This window comes from Zingiber officinale, chromosome 10A, assembly GCF_018446385.1.
Source record: "Zingiber officinale cultivar Zhangliang chromosome 10A, Zo_v1.1, whole genome shotgun sequence".
In the NCBI taxonomy this organism is placed as follows: Eukaryota; Viridiplantae; Streptophyta; class Magnoliopsida; order Zingiberales; family Zingiberaceae; genus Zingiber; species Zingiber officinale.
The window spans coordinates 16,294,813-16,313,039 of record NC_056004.1 but is presented as its reverse complement, the minus strand read 5'-3'; the positions used below and the strand labels follow the sequence as shown (position 1 = coordinate 16,313,039).

General features: G+C 37.3%; 1 long non-coding RNA gene across 1 annotated transcript; it reads right to left on the bottom strand.

The window, feature by feature from the left end:
* Window positions 1-3,909: 3,909 nt before the first annotated feature.
* Window positions 3,910-4,262, bottom strand: LOC122028236. The gene is made up of 2 exons (XR_006124682.1): window positions 4,174-4,262; window positions 3,910-4,015 (listed from the first exon to the last, which is right to left on the bottom strand). It is a non-coding gene; the product is annotated as an uncharacterized LOC122028236 (long non-coding RNA).
* Between the last annotated feature and the right edge of the window lie 13,965 nt (window positions 4,263-18,227).

The window sequence follows — 18,227 nt, the reverse complement described above, 5'->3', positions numbered from 1 at the left end:
TTCCCATTGCCGAATTCAAGTTAAGAGGTCTTCTTCCTAGGAAACTTCACAAAGCAAGGGTACTTTTCCTTAGTAAACCAAGCGAAAGGATGTAAGTATTCCCCACACCTGCAGTACAAGTAGCTTTGAGTGTTTTCCATGTTCTAATGTTGCTTACAACTTAGGAATAAGCCTTACATATTCGGCCAAGACATGAAATAAGATTCAAATGTGTTTAACCATGCTTTCCTATGACCCCCTATGATGTGTAACTATTATGTGATGAAGTGTCATGCTTTAAATTGTTAAAAGAAAACTAGAAACATGCTTATAGGTTTCGGCCAAGGCTTGAGCATTAGGGTTGGAAACTCATTTGTGCTTACTCACTTGCTATGACATGTATGGTATGGTATTAGCTTAAAAGTTTCATGCTTAAAATGGTTTAAAAGAAACTAGAATCATGCTCCTTTAAGGTTTCGGCCAAGAAGGAATAAACGAATTAGAGGAAGTTTAGAAACTCAACTATGCTTGCTTATAATTCCTTATGATGTGTAACCCACTGTAGGATGTTAGTTTAAAGTTTTTCATGTCTTATGTTGCTTAAAATGATATGAACATGCTTACATGTTTCGGCCAAGACAAGGAAATTAGGTTAAAGAGCTAACTAGGGCTTCTAAATGTCTCACATGTTATGCTAAGTGTCATGAGATATTAGGTTAATGATTCCATGTTTTTATGTTTCTTGAAAACCCATGAGTATGCTTATATGTTTCGGCCAAGACAAGGAAATTAGGTTAAGGAGCTACCTAGGGCTTCTAAATGTCTCACATGTTATGCTAAGTGTCATGAGATATTAGGTTAATGATTCCATGTTTTTATGTTGCTTGAAAGCCCATGAGTATGATTATATGTTTCGGCCAAGATAAGGAAATTGGGTTAAGGAGCTACCTAGGGCTTCTAAATGTCTCACATGTTATGCTAAGTGTCATGAGATATTAGGTTAATGATTCCATGTTTTTATGTTGCTTGAAAACCCCATGAGTATGCTTATATGTTTCGGCCAAGTCAAGATTTAGGGTTTGCAGAAAGTTCAAAACCCCATCTAAGCATGAAAATGATTTTTATGATATGCTATATGTTGTGTGCACTTATGCCATCATGTTATGATTCCCTATGATATGCTAGCTGTTGTGTGCATTTATGCCATCATGTTATGATTCCCTATGATATGTTATATGTTATGTGCACATATGCCATTATGTTATGGTTCCCTATGATATGCTATATGTTATGTGCACTCATGCCATCTTGTTATGACTCCCTATGATATGCTATATGTTATGTGCACTTTATGCCATCATGTTATGTTTATGCAAGGCTTATGTATGATGAAAAGCCTAAGAGATGTTTCCCTATAAGTTGGGATTAAGAGCACTCTTCACGATATGACAAGAAACATGATATGCTATGATATGATAAGGAACATGCATGCTATTTTAATTATGTATGGCTTGTACCGGACCTTAAGCATGGTCCACGGGATGAGCTCCTAAGTTGCCCCTAAGTCGATGGTCAATGAAACGGGCCTAGTACGGGATGGGCTCCTAAGTTGCGCCTAGGTCGATGGTCAAAGAAACGGGCCTAGTTCCTAATAAGTTCGAGATTAGCTTCCTCGGATTTATTTAGGATGCACGCAAAAATTCATGTATGTGGTACAATGTCGGGTCCTCATGTTGAGATTATGTTTAAGTATTTATATGATATATGTTTTCAAAAGATCATTTTGCATTTACTCATTCCATGCTATATGATATATGTTTTCAAAAGATCATCTTGCATCTACATATTTCATGCTATTTGATTTCGTATGCTTTAGGTAGATGCTCTCTTGAGATGTTTTTCATGATATATGATGTCTATGCCTTAAGAAGATGTTCGTTGAGATATGTTTATGATGCCTAGATGAAATGCTACTACCTGATGCTTATGCTCTTATATGCTAGGTTTATGGTTTGCCAATAAGTATGACATTATTTTAAATCTAGATGTTGGGTAAATGAACATGACACTACTCTATGCTTAATTCATGATTTATGGTTTTTATGAGTAGGAAAGGATCTTACTAAGTCTATGTGCTTATAGTTTTATGTTTCCTTGTACTGCAGAAAAGGGTAAAGAATGGAAAAATTAAGGGGAGCAGCATGTAAGGCAAAGAGGTGTGTGATAGTGGCATGGTGGAATAGATCTATTTGTGTTTCAAGACTTATATATGTCTAAGTTTCGCATGTGAACCTATTATGCTACTTGATGCTTTTAAAGGATACTACTTGATATTAACTTGAACCTGTTTTGATGGTTTATACACTTATGTTTTTCCTTGTTCCATGTTAGCATGATTTATGTTCTAGTTTAAAATATCAAGTATTATGTTCAAGTAGTAGATATTAAACCAAGTTATATGCATGAATGCTAGTATGTTCACGTGATATGTTGAAAGGATTAGCATGTCACATGTTTAATATGTTACATGATTATATATTGTTCACATGTCATGCCTTGTTAATATGATTTTATGATTTAATAAAGAAAAAGAATTCTTCCGCTGCCATGATTTTATATATGTATGTATGTATGTTCCCAGTAACCCCGTCCTTTCTAAGTAGTAGGAAGGGCGGGAGTTACAGTTTGGTATCAGAGCAGATCCGCCTTTCCACTACACACACATCAAGCTTCCATCCTACCGCTCCAAGTAAGAAATTCTATGTCTACCCTATTTCTTTATGTATGATAAGGAATGCTTTAGTCTAAATATGCATGAATGTAGGTTAGACTGATAAGAAATTCTATGCCTACCTTATTTTCTTTCATGTATGATATATGCCTACCTTATTTCTTTATGTACGATAAGTAATGCTTTTAGGCTAAGTATGCATGAATATAGGTAGGAATGATGATAACTTATGCTAGCCTTGTTGTTATTTATGAAGATAAGCATGGCTAGAAGATGCAATAACAGGGTCGATGAGGCCGTACCCCCACCTGATCTGATGCATGTAGTTACTGAACTTCAGCGTCAGGTTATGGAACAATAGTAAGTGATTAATACACTAATGAATCAACAAGGGAGCCCTGCCACCCCACCAGTGAACCAGAATACGATGTCAGTCATACCTACAGCTGCACCAGTACCACCAATAGGCCCAGCCCCAGTAATTCGACAAGAGACATACCTAATTCAGTGGCAGAGTCTGAAGCCGAAAAATTTCTCTGGTATTTGTGAACCATGGGACGCTCAAGCCTGGTTCAAGACAGTAGAAAGTATACACTATAACAAAAACCCTCATAGACATCGGTTTTCCACCGATGTCTATTACATTTTCAACCGATGTCTATGAAGGCGATGTAAAAGGTCTGAAATTTTAGACATCGGGTTAAAATCGGTGTAGTATCACTTAACGACATCGGGTGTAAAATCGATGTAATATTATATGTTAATAACACCAGTTTTGGAAGCGGTATAGAACTGATGTAATATTAGTTAATGACACCGGTTTTACAGCAGTGGAAAACCGATGTAATATCAGTATTGTTTAACGACACAAATTCGATTTCCGAAACAGTGAAAAACCGACAGTATCCAAGAAAATACACAAATATTCACAAATTACACAAATATTCTTCTTCCAACAGTATCCATAAAATACACAAATATTCACAAATTACATAAATATTCTTCTTACAACAATATCCATAAAATACACAAATATTCTTTTTACATCAAAGGCTAATAGATATTGTACACATCAAGGTAGAACATCGATTAAGTTGCACAAACTACAAGCTCAAATACAAGCTTATTCGATTAACACTAATAGATATCGTTTCGAATAAGATGAGCCTGTATTGGCAGAGGCAGAGGTTGGACCATGACTAGAAACTGTATTTTCCCAAACTACAAGCTCATTCCCAGATAGATGATTTGATGTTCGTTCCTCTTCTTGATGTTCATAAAACATAGGCTGCTTACCCTTTCCATCTGCAAAATTTAAAAATAAAAAGAGTATAAATACATGAAAACAATAAAATGATTTGGAAATCCGTGTTTTTTCCTGCAATAGGTGTATAGCAAGAAAAGAATTATAACTTATAGCACAAAATTTTTGGACATCAACCAGAGAACAAAAGAAGCATTACCTGAAGTTGAGACACGAACCACTTCATTTGCATCTTGTAGAGCGAATGATGATTCGTGAGAAGTGGCAATTGAAGGTAGAATTTCTACAAGAATAGATTCCGTTGCAGCATCAATATCATTAGGATGCTCAAGAGAGACAACCTTCAATATTCGCAGATCAATCTGTAAGGACATTAACAAAAGCGACGAAATCTTATGCTAGTGTAGGAACACTAACTAACATTTAAAACCAAATTTCAAAATATAAATTTCTCAAAGTTATTGAATATTAGAGGCAATAAATAAATTTAAAATACAATCATGTTTAAAATAATTTAACTAATTACAAAAATAAACTCACTCCTGCTTCAAGTGCATTTGATCAGTAACTTAAAAACATATCTGCAAAATATTTTTCAACAAGTACAAGCATGACATTTGTTATACATTTATACAAGGGTGGAGGCATATGAAGGGTTGTGGGTTCAATTGACCTCACAGAAACTTCAATTTCAATATATTTTACCAAGTAAATTATTTTTTTAACTTACACAAATTACCTTGAAATCATTCATTAGTTATTTAGAAAATATTCTCCCTCAGCAACTTTCTTCATAGCATTATCAAATTAGCCGTTAACTTAATGATGAAATCCAAAAATTTAAAGCATGATAAGATCAATTGGGTTCAATATACACACCCACATCAGCTTAATGGAAATTAAATAAAAAAAGACTAATACAATCTAAAATTTCATCTTGATGTTGTACACATCAAGAAGACTGGCATAAGATGTTGCACTTGCCTGAACTTAAGGATCGATTGAACAGGACCGAAGATCTCATCTTGTGCTATTTTCATTTCATCCTATAAATTTCAAATATCACAACTATCATCACAAATGCAGATTGAGAGTTTACCAAACCTTTATAGATTTAAGGACTAAGCCATACTTGTACATCAGAGAAGATGGTCGGCTGAATGTAATAACCTTTGTTTCCAATTTGATCTCCACCTGTTACTAGCGTAGCACCACTGTTGATGTGAGCCAAGAAGAGGCATTAAGGGGAATTGGGGGACCCATGACGAGGTCCAAGACTAAGAGAATGAAGCAAGCTTTGGAAGGCTTAATAATGGGGCTCAAGGAAAAGGAGGATCAATGCACAATGGAGGCAACAACTAAATGGATCACATTCCTTCAAATTGAAAGTGAAATTGGACCAACATGAGGACCATTTTCGTATGCATTTTTGGGGGGTTTTTCTAAAATGACTTTTGATGTCCTTTGTGGGTTTTTAATGTATTTTTGAGAGTTCCTAAGCTAGTATAATAAACACCATGCATGCATGGTTGCATTAAGCTAGTATTAGGGATTAATGGTTGCATTATTGGATAATAAATACCATGCATGCAAGCATGATATTTATTGTATAATTAGTGCATAGTGGATCTTAAGGGATGTTAAATAGGAGAACTCTTGTATGGAAAATCAAGTAAGTTTGAATTAAAATTTTAGTTTCTCTTTGGTGAGAGCTTCCTTCTAGTTCTTAGGCAAAGAACTAATTCCGATCTTATCAAGGCAACTTGTGGATATCAAACCTCATGACTTATCACTCACCTTCTCATCTTGCTTGAGTGTGGCATCAATACCCTTCCCCAAGCTGAATTTCAAGGCGATCTATTTACAAGGTTCCTTATCATTTGGTATCAGAGCCTTGGCTCCTTGATTTTCAGGTTTGTGTCTTGTTTTCATCTTTGTTCTTGTCCATCTTTGTTGATCTCTCCGTCCCTATCTATCATAAATTTCTATTCGCTATTTGGGTCCTCAACTCAAAAAAAAAAAAAATAGAAGGAAAATTCGAAAAAAAAAAGGAAAAAAAAAGAATCATTAGAGACATTGGCTTCTGATTGAAAAAAAAAGAGGAGGATTTGTGAATTGAAAGGACTCAATATTCTTTCTTTGTAAAATCTGAATTCAAAGATATATTCCTTTCATTGCTCTTGATCATTGCTGAATTTCTCGTTTTATCCGTTTATTTCTCTTGTTCTACTCATATTTCTCTTGTTGGTTTCTTATTCACTTGATTGTCTACTTGTTGTCTTGAGAAAGATATTGATAAGGTTCTTTCCTTAAGAGCTTATAAAGGAAGCTGAGTGGATAAATTTGAGTGCAACCACGTGAGTAGAGTGGTGAGGTCCGTCTAACATTTCTTTTGTAATTTTCCTTGTCATCTTCGTTTTTTTTTTCAAGCATGAGTGGGGAAAAATCACCTCATTCCCCAAGGCGAGATCTTAATAGGCTTCAAATGGAGGCACTTACTCAACAATTTGAGAGAATGCTTCAAAGACAACTTGAAGAAATACATGAAAGGATGGACTGACTTGAAGGAGAAAAAGTTTCCAACCGTGAGGGCAATTCTAATCATGAAGAATCTCGTCAAAGTGACCCATTCTATGATTCACCAAGAGAAAGAAGGAGGCATGAAGGGGGAAGAAGACGTGAAAGAGGAGGTAGAGACCATAGACGAGAAGATGATCTAGGAGGTGTGAAAGTCCATATACCTTCCTTCCAAGGGAGGAATGACCCCGAAACATATCTTGAGTGGGAGATGAAAATAGAGCAAATCTTCTCATGCCACAATTACAATGATGCAAAGAAAGTAAAGGTGGCTGTCCTTTAGTTCACCGATTATGCCTTAATTTGGTGGGATCAATTGCAAAAGGAGAGAAGGAGGTATGGAGAGCATCCTATCAACACTTGGGAGGAACTGAAGACTTTGATGAGAAGGAGATTTGTGCCTTCCCACTACCATAGGGAATTGCACAACAAATTGCAAAGACTCACCCAAGGGAGTAGGAGTGTGGATGATTACTACAAGGAGATGGAGGTGGCTTTGATTAGAGCCAATATTGAGGAGGATAGGGAAGCTACCATGGCTCGGTTTATCCATGGCCTAAACCAAGATATTGGAGACATTGTGGAGTGACAACATTATGTGGAGCTTGACGACTTAGTGCATCAAGCACTGAAAGTAGAGCAACAATTAAAGAGAAAGGGCGTTATGAAGAAATCATCTTCTCCAAACTACTATTCAAGTTGAAAGGACAAGCCAAAGAAGGAGGGTTCTTCTTCAAATTCTAAGGAGGTAGCAAGCACTAAGAAGCCTATTCCTACTACCTCTTCTTCCACTTCTAAGAGTAGGGATATCAAGTGTTTTAGGTGTTTGGGAAAAGGTCATATTGCATCCAAATGCCCGAATAAGAAGACTATGGTGGTGAGAGATAATGGGAGTATCTCTAGTGAAGAAATTACTTCTCATTCCTATTCCTCAAGCGATGAGGAAAATGATGGAGCAGCCTATGCTCAAGATGGAGATCTCTTGGTGGTTAGGAGATTATTGGGAAGCCAAGCCAAGGAGCATGAGGAGGACCAAAGAGAAAATATTTTTCATACCTGCTGCCTTATTCAAGGTAAAACATGCTCTATGATCATTGATGGTGGAAGTTGTACCAATGTGGCAAGTACTAGGATGGTCACCAAACTCAACCTCAAGACTACACCACATGCAAGGCCATATAAACTCCAATGGCTTAGTAATAGTGGTGAATTGGTAGTGAACCAGCAAGTGTTGATTAATTTCTCCATTGGCAAATATGAGGATCAAGTTCTATGTGATATTGTGCCTATGGAGGCAAGCCACATTCTTCTTGGAAGACCTTGGCAGTTTGATAGGCGAGCTCACCATGATGGATTTTCCAACAAGTTCTCTTTTGTCCACAATTCTCGCAAAGTCATACTTGTACAATTATCACCAAGGGAGGTTTGTGATGATCAAATAAAAATGAGAGAGAAAAGAGAAAAAGAAGAGCGAGAGCTTAAGAAAAAGAAAGAGTGTGTGAAAAAGAAAATACTTGATTTTGAGGACAAAATTCAAAAGAAAAGAGAGAATGAGGAAAAGAAAGAGAGAAAAATAGAAAATTTGTTTGCAAGAGGAAGTGAGGTGAAGAAAGCTTATTTGACAAGGCAGCCTATATTTCTTCTTTAGAGCAAGGAAACTTGCTTGGAATCTAACCCTAACTCCATGCCTAGTGATGTTGTTGTTATTTTGCAGGATTTTGAGGATGTGTTTCCCAAGGAAGTACCTCACGGTTTGCCACCAATGAGGGGGATTGAACACCAAATATACCTTATTCCTAGCGCTTCTCTGCCCAATAGGCCAGCTTATAGGAGCAATCCTCAAGAAACAAAGGAGATACAAAATCAAGTGGAGGAGTTATTGCAAAAAGGATGGGTTAGAGAAAGTTTAAGTCCTTGTGCTGTACCAGTAATTTTGGTGCCTAAAAAGGATGGATCATGGAGGATGTGCACTGACTGTAGAGCAATCAACAACATCACAATTCGGTATAGACATTCTATCCCTAGACTTGATGATTTGCTTGATGAATTGCATGGTGCTTGCTTCTTTTCTAAAATTGATTTGAAAAGTGGGTACCATCAAATTAGGATAAGGGAAGGGGATGAATGGAAAACAGCTTTCAAAATCAAATGTGGATTGTATGAATGGTTGGTAATGCCTTTTGGGTTAACTAATGCACCAAACACTTTTTTGAGGCTTATGAACCATGTCTTACGAGAATTTCTTGGAAAATTTATGGTAGTATACTTTGATGATATTTTGGTATATTCCAAGAGTTTTGTTGAGCATCTTGCACATCTCCAATCTGTCTTGCATGTCCTTAGAAAGGAAAAACTATATGCTAACTTGGAAAAGTGTTCTTTTTGCACTACTCATGTAGTTTTTCTTGGTTTTGTCATAAGTTCTAAAGGAGTGCAGGTTGATGAAGGGAAAGTTAAGGCCATTAGAGATTGGCCAACTCCTAAAACTGTGAGTGAGGTTAGGAGCTTCCATGGGTTGGCAAGTTTCTATAGGAGGTTTGTGAAGGACTTCAGCACAGTGGCAGCACCTCTAAATGAAATTGTTAAGAAAAACATGGGTTTTAGATGGGGAGAGAATCAAGAAAAGGTATTTCAAACACTTAAGGATAAACTCACACATGCACCCATTCTTGCTTTACCTGATTTTTCCAAATCATTTGAAATTGAATGTGATGCATCTCATGTGGGTATTGGGGCTGTTTTACTTCAAGATGGTCATCCCATTGCATATTTTAGTGAGAAACTAAGTGGCGCCTCTCTCAACTATTCCACTTATGATATAGAATTGTATGCACTTGTTAGAGCATTGCAAACATGGCAACATTGTCTTTTGTCTAAAGAATTTGTCATTCATAGTGATCATGAATCTTTGAAGTATTTGAAAGGGCAAGGGAAGCTCAACAAAAGGCATGCCAAATGGGTCAAATTTCTTGAACAATTTCCTTATGTGATTAAGCATAAGCAAGGAAAGGTAAACGTTGTAGCAGATGCAGTTTCAAGAAGGTATAACTTGTTAGCTACACTTGAAACTAAATTGCTTGGCTTTGAACATATTAAGGAATTGTATGTACATGATAATGAGTTTTCCCAATTATATGCTGTGTGTGAAAAGAAATCACAAAATGGGTTTGTTAGGCATGACAACTACTTGTTTAAGAATAACAGACTTTGTGTGCCTAGAGGATCCATGCGTAAATTGCTAGTTAGGGAAGCACATGAGGGGGGTTTAATGGGACACTTTGGGGTTCAAAAGACCTTAGAAATGCTGCTTGAACATTTTTATTGGCCACACATGAAACACGATGTGCAGAAATTTTATGCACAGTGCATTGTGTATAGAAAAGCAAAATCTAAGACATTACCTCATGGACTTTACATGCCTTTACCTATTCCTAATTTTCCTTGGACTGACTTGTCTATGGATTTTGTTTTAGGGCTACCACGTACTCAAAAAGGTAAGGACTCCATTTTTGTGGTATTTGATAGATTCTCCAAGATGGTACACTTCATACCTTGCCACAAAGTGGATGATGCAACTCATGTGGCAGATTTGTTTTTTCAAAGAGGTGGTAAGACTTCATGGCATGCCTAGGAGCATTGTTTCCAATCGTGACACCAAATTTTTAAGCCATTTTGGAGGACCTTATGGAACAAGCTGGGAACAAAGCTTCTTTTCTCCACCACATGTCACCCATAAACTGACGGCCAGACTGAGGTAGTAAATAGGACACTTTCCACTCTTCTTAGAGCAATTATTAAGAAGAACATTAAATCTTGGGAAGAATGTTTACCTCATGTTGAATTTGCTTATAATAGGGCGGTCCATTCTACTACTCAATTTTCTCCTTTTGAGATTGTTTATGGGTTCAATCCACTAACACCTCTTGATTTGCTTCCTTTACCTAACACTTCTTCTTTAGTTCACAAGGATGACAAAACAAAGGCAGAATATGTGAAGAAGCTTCATGAGAAAGTTAAAGCTCAAATTGAGATGAAAATGGAGCATTATGCAAATCGAGCCAATAAAGGGAGAAAAAGAGTTGTCCTTGAACCCGGTGATTGAGTGTGGGTTCATATGAGGAAGGAACGGTTTCCTACCCAAAGGAAATCAAAGCTTCAACCAAGAGGAGATGGACCATTCCAAGTGTTGGAAAGAATTAATGACAAAGCTTACAAAATTGATTTGCCCGGTGAGTATGGTGTTAGTGCAACGTTTAATGTGGCTGATTTGAGTCCTTTTGATGTAGGTGATGATGACCTAAATTCAAGGACGAATTCACCTAAAGAAGGAGGGAATGATGTGAGCCAAGAAGAGGCATTGAGGGGAATTGGGGGACCCATGACGAGGTCCAAGACTAAGAGAATGAAGCAAGCTTTGGAAGGCTTAATAATGGGGCTCAAGGAAAAAGAGGATCAATGCACAATGGAGGCAACAACTAAATGGATCACATTCCTTCAAATTGAAAGTGAAATTGGACCAACATGAGGACTATTTTCGTATGCATTTTTGGGGGGGTTTTCTAAAATGACTTTTGATGTCCTTTGTGGGTTTTTAATGCATTTTTGAGAGTTCCTAAGCTAGTATAATAAACACCATGCATGCATGGTTGCATTAAGCTAGTATTAAGGATTAGTGGTTGCATTATTGGATAATAAATACCATGCATGCAAGCATGATATTTATTGTATAATTAGTGCATAGTGGATCTTAAGGGATGTTAAATAGGAGAACTCTTGTATGGAAAATCAAGTAAGTTTGAATGAAAATTTTAGTTTCTCTTTGGTGAGAGCTTCTTTCTAGTTCTTAGGCAATGAACTAATTCCGATCTTATCAAGGCAACTTGTGGCGATCAAACCTCATGACTTATCACTCACCTTCTCATCTTGCTTGAGTGTGGCGTCAATACCCTTTCCCAAGTTGAATTTCAAGGCAATCCATTTACAAGGTTCCTTATCAACTGTTGATTCCCGATTTGATGTAATGCAAGATCTTGCTAAACTACTCCTCATCAATCTGAGATAGGTGTGAATAACGAAAGTACTCAATATGGACAAGTTTTAGAACTTCTTTGTTAAGAAGCTAGACAACTTTTTCATACATGTTTTATACGAGTTATGCACGATCAAACAACAATCGAATGAGATGAAAATTAGTATGAGCATATAAATTAAGACACAAACAAATACGGGAGTTTCTACCTTTCAAAGAGAATAAAATAGTCAATATGGATATAAAGCAGTTTGTTGCTTACATAAGGGAAATTAAAGATGCTGTAAATTCTACCCAAATAGAGATTGAAAATGAGATAAGTAACCTTTTGCTGATAATTTTTACTTGTTTGCTCAGCTTCTTTGATCTGCACATTTGAAATAATCTGTTATAAGGCAACTGATTTGAAAGAAGCTAAATATAGTGATGCATGGTGTATAGTAGATTATTATGATTTTTCTTTGAATATATAAAATAATTTATTCACACTATCTTCAAAAAGATTCTACTTATATTAACATAATAAATTTTCAAAAGAACAAAATGAAAGATTCTTCCTTCATTCTTAAACCTCATAAATCTAAGTAGCATGGAGGAGGCATGATTATAATTAAACTTCCACATAATCAATAGATGTGAATTCACATTCTGTGATCCGAATACATTAACACTAATTTATTGAAAGGTTCATTAAACATGAGATTGAAAAGGAACATGAATTCTTCCAGAAAAAATAATGCTCCAGCTCAAAGGAGGTGCAAAATGTGGGCTAGAGAGCACCTAGAACCTTGGCCTGCATATTCCTTGACATCTTAGATATAACTACAATCTTGGTAAAAATTAAATAGAATCGAAGCAAAAGGAATAATAATTATTCAACTCCAAGGCATCAAAAGAAAATCAGAATATCAATGGAAGAAGTAACAAATAACATTTGATCTTCACATACTTAAGAACAAATACTATGAAAAATTGCCAAATAAAAACAAATGTCACATAATTGCACAAATAAAATTAAAAAAGAAAACCACCATTTATATAGATAAGACATGTCAATTCCTCACCCAAGTAGAATCCTTTACCACACTTTACCTCAATATTAATAACCATTAAATTGATGGGATAATTGACCAAGATCCTGATACAGATAGTAAAGTGTAATAGCAAAGTATATAAATACAACCTGATTTAGATTAGGAATACTGAGAGAATGACCAAAATATAGAGAAAATATCAGTGAAATTTGTAAGGTAATCAAGTATAGTATTTCAAGTTCTCTCTGCAATCTATCTAAAACTTACAAAAATTCTATTAGTAATTTCTTGTTATCAAAGAGGTTGAGATGAGACATGCATAAGACTTACAGAAAATTAGGTGTTATGCAACTTGTATTAAAACAATTTGCCAGCAATGTGTCCTATTCTTCTACAAAACAAAACTGTTATTGTCTTCTCAGAAAATGGGATAATATGAAAGAGTACCAAAGAATTAACAAGAGATTAATAAAAGTGAACTAATAAGAGTTAAGACTATTGATTTACGAAGGAAAACATACTCATATAAAGGATCCAAATGCAAAAAAATAGGAATAAGCATTACAATAGAATTCTTACAAACACAGGAAAATAGGAACAATAATTAAAATTGAATTGTTAATCACATCAAAAGGTCCAAACCAATTCAAGTTTATCCAGTACTGCATATAATACAAATAATCATTTAAGTAATCTTCATCATGACATCTTTGTAAACATGAATTGCTAAAATTCAATAACCACCTAAATAAAACCAATAGGGGGGAGCTTTAAAAAAATGACAAATCTACCAAAACAAAGGAAAATATCTTTGTTTATGTAAAGTTGATACTTTTAATTCCACATTTCTTGCATGCTTGGTTGCTTTCATCTATTGGAAATTGACAAAGCAGAATCAATCAAATGAGAAAGTAAGCAGAAAATATTTTGTAGCAAATAGTTGCTTACATGATCAAGAAGTGGAGATATTGCACAAGCATTCACTGGATGTTCTGTCACATACGTCTGCAGAGACAATGAAGACAAGAGGGTGATTTTCAGTTCAGGGAGGTGAGAGTATTTATGTAATTAGCATAGCACACTACAAACAGACAAGACGCTACGGTGTAATTTCTTATTTCACTTTTTCTTATGAAGTTATAGCCGAAACACATGAACTTATGTTCAATATCCTTAAAAGCATAGCAAAAAATCTACTCCCGGTCAAAGAACCCAAATTGTCCCTCCAAAAAAAAATGAGGCAGAAGCAAAACTAATCAAAGATTTGTACCTTTGACCTGAGAAGCAAAATCAAAACCAAGAATAAAAGTAAATACTAAAAAATATTAATAGATCTACACCATCACCTTAATTTAACAAGATTTAAACCCCTCAAAAGAAAGTCTAGCCAGCAAAACAACCAGCGCGAAGAAATTCCAACAAGGAACTAAAAAATCCCAACAGATCCAGCCCCGAGCTGACCGATTTCCTCCAAGAAAACACTAAGAAACAAGCTAAGCATATAAGGATCAACGAGGGATCACCTCCGCATTTGACGAGAGCCGCCATGAGTGCAGATGACGAAGGATCAACCCCGAGGAGCCAAATCCGAGCACCAGCAGCGAAATCAGCAACTGAATCAAGACGATTTCTGGGGAAAAGGCCGCCGACGAATCAACGGAGAAACCAGAAAGCATGAGGAGAAGAAACCCTAAGAGATGGAGCAACCCGCGAGAGGGAAAAGACGGAAGGGAAAGGAGAAGAGAAGGGGAAAGAGGATATGGATGTGGCCATTTGGGAAAGCGAGGCATTCCGCAGACTTCACAAGGGAGTCGTGTGTTGATCCTGATCGGGAGAGGAAGGGGCGTCGATCTAGGAAGGGGAAGGATGGCGCGATATAGGTTTAGGTTTGGAGGAAAAAGTGAAGTGTTGCAAATTTTGGTTAAGTATTGGTGGGGAAATTAAATTATTTTATTTATCATAGACATCGGGTTTTAAAAACCGCTGTAAAAATCGGTGTCTATTAACGAAAAAAAGGCGCTCATAGACATCGGCTAAAAAAACCGATGTCTATGAGCGAAAATCTGCGCTCATAGACATCGATTTTTGGAAAAATCGGTGTAAAATACTCAAAGACATCGGTGTTTGCTTAAAACTGTTGTTGTTCCACATATGTCTATGAGGGGTTTTCTTGTAGTGATAGTAGAGCTGCTGGATTGGCCTGAACATGAAAAGGTCAAGTGTGCATCGTTCTGCCATTCGGGAGATGCCAGAATGTGGTGGGATAGGGTTAAAGCAAAAAAGACAAGTGAACCAAATGAGAGGGACGGACTTCGAAGTAGAATTTTTCGAAGAATTCTTCCATATGCGTGTCACCAACAAGCACTACGACGAGTTCACCGAGTTCCGGCAAGGTGATCTATCAGTTAACGAAGCGGTGAAAAGATTTAACCGATTAGCACGCTGATCCTGTCTGAGGATCTTGACAAGACAGAGAGGCGAAAGAAAAAACCTACTTCTGATGAAGAATAATACCTGTAGAACGATGATCCGAGAAACCCAAAGCGGATCGGGAAAAATAGAGCCACCGAATGCCCTCCTTGCACGAAGATTCGAGAGAAAAATCCAAATGAAGAGAAACCCAGATTCGGAGCTTCCAAGACTTCCTGCGCACAAGAGACCAGCCAACACTATCGTTAGTGACCTAAGACCGGGGTGGGAATCCCTGGCTAGACCCTCCGACGTTCAAGTTAGTGATCTCTCTAGGTGTGTCCGAAAGAAGAAGAAGATGAACAGTGGTTGAAAATTAGGGTTATGAATGTGCGTAATGATGTGAACTTACCTAGCCAACAGAGAGGATTCCCCTTTTTATACCACTTCATATAACCTCCGTAGTCATGAAATGGACCCGGTTTGTTAGAGTTTGTTATAAGATGACATAAGCTGCGTACTTGTGGTAAATGACTTTTAAGGAATCTTTTTTGTACCCCAGATGTACCTTCTTTGTTGTCTAGTACCTGCAAAATAGTCTGAAAACACATTTTCCGCCAAAATATATAACACCTGTTATACAATCACATACTGCAAATATCTATATGGACTACTTTATTTGAAATATTTACTTCTATCCTGTTTCACAATTCCTTTCAAAGTGTTTCTATCGTTCATACTTGCCTCTCCTGTTTTTGCTATATCATAGATAACTTAATATAACATTGTCCCTTGTATCGGTCGAGGATGAACTTAACTAGGTTTGATCAATAATCATTACCTCTCATGAGGCTCCTTGGGTAATGCATGTCTGTGCCCTTCTGAGTTTGTTATCCCAGCTGGCACTGGGCTATATTTTGTCAAGTATGTAATCTTGATAAATATTGGTATATCTTTTCAAGGTACTATTCAGGCCGGCCGATATTGGTCTTCCTCCATTGAGGTATATCCCGGCCGATATTGACCTTCCCACTCGGAAGTATATTCCGACCGATATTGGCCTTCCTTCTTGAAGGTATATCCTAGCCGATACTGGCCTGCTCACTTGGAAGTATATTCGGAACGATATTGGCCTTCCTCCTCGAAGGTATATCCCGGCCGATATTGGCCTGTGTCTCTGAAGGTATATCCCGGCCGATATTGACCTTCCCACTTGGAAGTATATTCCGGCCGATATTGGCCTTCCTTCTTGAAGGTATATCCCGACCGATATTGGCCTCCTCACTTGGAAGTATATTCCGGACGATATTGACCTTCCTCCCCGAAGGTATATCCCGGCCGATATTGGCCTGTCTCTATGAAGGTATATCCCGATCGATATTGTCCTTTCTCCCTAAAGGTATATCCCGGCCGATATTGGCCTATCTCCTTTGAGGCATATCCCGGTCGATATTTAGCCTATCCCCCTGGAGGTATATCCCGACCGATATTGACCTACCTCCTTACTTGGTTATCCCCTTTCCCTCCTTTATCGGGGGTTCATAAAGATTAACCCATATCACTAGCCTTCCCTCCAAGTCTAGTCGAAGGAGGTGTAGACGACTGACTAGACACAAGTTTGATTTTTATTTTTTCCCTACCCATGACTCTGCCACAGGTACTAAAGTGACCTTACAAATTTTGTGTACAGCTATCTTGTGGACAGTAATCCTGTGAACCTTAGTATAGTGATTCCTTGGGTCCGTCGATCCTTTAAATAGGGCTACAACCCTCTCTTCATTCATCACCCACCTCAGTTCTTTTCCTTCCTTGCTAACTTTCCTTGCTAAGAGTATGGTCTTGGATCCCCCTTTTTGTGTGCGATTCTTATTGGACAAGGCGAGATCTATGTATGAGTTTATTCAAGTTTCTACTTCGGCTAACTTTAGTGTTCGAGACACTCTCCCAAAAAGCGATGTTTCTCGAGAATTATCGTCTCTAACCAAATGCGCAACTGCTCTGAAGACTCAACGAGCTTCAGAGGAATTCTCCTTACTAACGGAGGGCCAACAAAATTGCCCATGAGTGTCACTATGAATGCGTAGCCCATGTTACCCTTGGGCTAGGGTTGGTTGCTCTAGTTGCAGAACTCCAGGGCTCGAGTAGAGGAGAGGCTCTTTTAGTCACCTTTGCACCATGGCTGGAGTGAATCTGCCCCCTTCCCCTTGCCCTTGAGTTTCCCTGCTTCATAGTTTCCTTCGTCCTGGGCAAAATATTGCCACTTTTACCGCCTGTGCAAGCTTCTTTCATGCCCGGTAAAATATTCCCACTTCTGCTCCATGGTAAGTTTGACTCCGGGAGGGATTGAGATTTGTTGAGCATCTCGAAAGCTTATGTCTGTGATTCTTGTCGACCTTTCGAGTTTTAATATTTTGGAGAGGAATTGTAATGTTATGTATTTGATCAGACTCTAGATGTAAATTCAAACATTCTTTTGTATTGGATCGGGCAACTCTATTAAATCTTTCTGACTCATAAAAACAGACGTGATGTTGTGCTTAATATTCATCCGCATATCATAAACATTGTTATTCTGACAAATATTCCCCTGTTTTATTTACAGACAAAGTTGTCTCGGTCCATGCTATACCTATCTACTATGGCTAATCGCTACACTAATTGATATTTGTTTGTATATCATAAACAAAGTTACCTTAACCGATATTATACTTATCTATCATAATTATGTCAGCCAATATAAGTAAAATTATCTCGATCAATGATAGTTTACACTTTATAATGACATTAATTTAAAACCTGTTATATGCCTAGATAGCTCTCCTTAATTTTTCTTGTCCTTGACCCGGATTTAGTCAAACTCAGTCCCTCTCTCTTTATTATGCCTAATAAACTACGTTTTCTTTCAAAATTTCCTGGCTTGTGATTGGCTTTTCCCCTAGTAAGAGAATGTTGGAAGCGTATAACGAGATGTTACCAACCCCGGCATGATCCGATCAGTCGCGTCCAACATAAATGTTTCTTTATGATTCTGTGACGTACACTTTCTCTCTCTGCCATGTTATGTAAGTATTTGTCCTTTTTCCTGAAATCCTCAACGTCTATTGAGATAAGAATGTTTTGATCTAACAACAGCTATGTGTTTTTCAAACCCTAAACCCTTTGTCCCCTTTCCTTTCTTGCCATAGCATTCTTTCCTTGCTGCAG